The sequence below is a fragment of the Anser brachyrhynchus genome, assembly GCF_964034855.1.
Source record: "Anser brachyrhynchus genome assembly, chromosome: 12".
Lineage (NCBI taxonomy): Eukaryota > Metazoa > Chordata > Aves > Anseriformes > Anatidae > Anser > Anser brachyrhynchus.
This window is the reverse complement of record NC_137707.1, coordinates 17,813,276-17,816,963: the sequence shown is the minus strand read 5'-3', so window position 1 is coordinate 17,816,963 and position 3,688 is coordinate 17,813,276.

Below are 3,688 nucleotides of genomic sequence, written 5' to 3'. Positions count from 1 at the left end.
TGGTGCTCTCTACTTCTTTTGGGGGGGGGGCTTAAGAGTTTTGTGGGTGTAACAAGCAACAATGAACAGAGTGTTGAACTAGCTTGTGTACTTATAGAGGGTTTTCTTTTATGTATTTTTGTTAGTGGCTTTTAATTGCAACTTTTCTAGAAAACTTAGGACCTGCTGTAGCTGACTGTAGTTTGCCTATGGGAAAAAAAAATTTTAAATGCTTACTATATGAACGTACTGAACATAGATGCTCAACTCCTTCTTGGGTCATGCTGTTGTTTCAGCACTGCATCCATTATTTGTACACAAATTTGCATTCTCTAAGAAAATATTACTAACCATTATTTTTAGTTTTCTTTTTCTTTTTTTTTTTTTTTTTTTTTTAAATTCCTTGAGTATAATAGCAATGATTAATGATGAGATCTACCTCGGACTGTAAAAGAAATGCTGTCAATTTACGTACTCTTAAAACCTCCATCTTACTGCAAATACTTAAATACTTGTAAAAATAGTTGTAAAATATATATTTTTAGGGAGTGTATTAGGTAATTCTATAAAGATTTTTTTCCCTACTCTTAGTACTCGATTTTTCATTTGAAATAAGATTATTATTTCACATTTAAAAGCTAAGACCTGTGCATCACTGTGGGAAAGGTGCTCAGAACATCTCAGCTTTTTATAGCACTAGCATCAATGTTTTCTTCACTACAGCTGGAGGTCTGACTATTTTGAGTATTCAGTCACAAGAGGGCACTGCCTGTACCAGCTGAAAACTGCCTATTTCTAAACCCTTGATTATAAAAAGTGAAGATTTATATTCATATTTGGCTATGCAGATATTGTAATCCCATCTGTCTACTGCTACTGTTAAAACTACCTTTGAGCTAATGAAATTAGGTACGTATTGATTCAAAGATCATAAATCCAATTTCTTTAAGTGATTTATTCTTTATTGACGGCGCCGGATGCACGGGGGATCTTTCCGCCTATCGTGCATCCCGAAGTGAAAAGCCGTCCCAAATTTATACATCACAGTGATTAATATTTTATTAACGCCTATACATATTCATTATCTAACCCCGCCTACTCTCGCTTCTCATGCTAATCAGTTTTTTGTGTCCTGCGCCTGCGCAGATCCTCTCAGTGGTCTTGGGCAGGGGTCGTCGAGCTGTGGTCGGTGGTCTCAGAGAGGAAGGCCATAAGTCTTCCTCACAGTGTACTTTTCACCCTTGGTCAGGATTCTGCTGAGTTAGCTTTCTTCCTAACCACAAGGATTGTTTTTTTCTTCGAATCTTCTGCTCATTATTTTCTTATCTTGGATTCCAATGTCTTGTTCGAGATATATTGCCCGTATGTCCTATTTTGAGATACATTGTCCGTACATCTGCTTCCTGCCCTACACCTAATGTTCTGTTCTCCTTTAATAGTTTCATTCTTAACCCTTTCTTATCTGGAATCGCCTCAGCTTCCCTAATCAGTATGCAACTTTCTCAGGTGTGTAACCTTCAAGCAGAGTAAATGTCACACTATAGGCTTCAGGTCTGAACTGCAGATGTGTCACTCGCCCAGCGGTCGAGTCCACGGGGGTGAACAGGCACGTGCTGCAGCCGAGCTTGTGTCCCTGCTGAGCAGGACAGCCCCCCCCCACCCCCCCCACCCGCCCCGAGGGATTGGTGTTGGGGCCAGCTGGGCAGGCTGCCTTCGCGTAGCAGTGCTTCCCAAAGGCCCAAGGGCCCTGCAGCACTGTGCAACGCGCCAGAGAGGGAAAATTGGATCCGAATGAAGTTGCTGTTTCAGTGAGCAAAGCCGCTCTCTACAGGGAGATATAAAATACCTACAAGATCCTGAGGGATTAGAGCTTAGTAGAAGCTAATAAAGACTGTAAACAATTTGAAAGCAGTAGCAGTTTTCAAATGACTATGCATGCAAAACAAAATGTGGTAGAAAGAAAAAATGCATGAGGTGAGTCGAGGTCTTCAGCACAAGGTGCAGACCCAGCCATGGCTGCTGAGCCCAGTGGTATGGCTGCAGCCAATGGCAGACCTCCCGCTTGTCCCCAGGCGTTTCCTCAGTGATCTGCTCCAGGCTAGCTCAGGAAATAGGACCTGGCTGAGGCCCACCTCCCCCATCAACAGTGCAGGAATTAAAAGTTTTGGAGGGCAAAAGGTTGCCAGGGCAACCTGAGAGCACCTTGCTCTTCAGGCAATTTTTGGTGGGATGGAGCCACACTGCTCTAGGGGCACTGAGGCTGCCCGGCGGAGGCAGGGCTGGCACTGCAGCTTTTCAGGCCCCCCAGGACCCCCCATTGATGCCGCTTTTTGTGCTGCAGGGACCCTATGCCAGTGTGTGGCTGCCAGGTCCAGGCTGGGCCTGAAAACAGCAACACTGAGGTGCTGCTCAGGGCACGATGCAGCTGCCTACTGTGAGCAACTGCACAAAGGGACACTACGGAAAAACAAAAACAGGGTGGTGCCGGGTTTGGAATCAACCCAGCTGCACAGTGAGGGCCCTGAGGTGCTGGGGCAGCAGCACGTAGGCTTGTCTGGGAGCAGCGAGGGAAGCCCTCCGGCTGTCATTCCTGCCTCAGCCCACATGCAGCTCTGCAGGTGCTCATGAGCTGTGACAAAGACATTTGATGTGTTTTATAACTCAGCTAGTAGTACAATTAAAACATATACAAAAAGCCAGGGGGAGAGGGGAGCATTTTCTGGCCCTGATAGTCAACTTTTGCATCCACTTTAATGGTGGCTACAGTAATTTTATAACAGATATTGGCATTTATGTATGTTTACAAATGTGAAGTAAACTCTGTGTGTGTGGGCATGCAACTGTTCTCTATAGGTTATTGTTGATGCTGTCTTCGTTGACATCCATTAAGCCACAGATCTTCCCCAGCCAGATGCTGCCTTCACTGAATTAATGTGGTGACAATGGCTGAGGTTACAACATTACTGATCTGTGGGGGGATGCAGCATGGCAGGAACAAGGATGTGTGCAAGGGCCCTCCTACTGGAACCTAGCGGCATCTACCCCTACTGGAACCTAGAGACAATGCAATGGGGAGTTCAGGGAGGCCTTTAGAGAGCCCTGAGAGGCTTCCAGGGGATGCAAGAGCACACTTGAGAGCCTTATGATTTCTCAAGGTTGTGTTAGAGCACAGTGGGGCTCTAGAGTCATACTGGAGGCCTCCCAGGGCCCTCCAGTGCATTCTCAGGTTCCCTAGGAGCCTTCTATTGGCCCCTAGAAGCATCCCAGGGACACTTACTGTAATGTAATGCCCCCTGGAAGCCTTGCAGGGCACTCCAGTGTGCTCTAGGGCACACTTGACACCTTACTGGGCCCCACTGTGTCCTCTGGCACCAGTTAGAGGCCTCCTACAGTTCTGTGCTGTCCTACGGTGCTGTAAATGCCTCACAGTACACCCTAGAGGCCTGCAACAGTCCTCCACTTGACTCCAGAATCTCCGAATGTATACCAGGTCCCCCCAGTGCACTCTAGCTCCCACTGAAAGCCTCCCAGTGCCCCCCACTATCCTCTAGGATTCCCTAAGTGCGTCCCAGTGCAGCCTTGAGGTATTCCATGGCCCTCCAGTGTACTCTAGTGACATTTCTAGGCCTTGCAAGGCCTGTTGGTGTACTCTAGCGCTACTTGAAGGCCTTGCAGGACACTCAAGTACTCTCTAGAGTCACCTACTGGC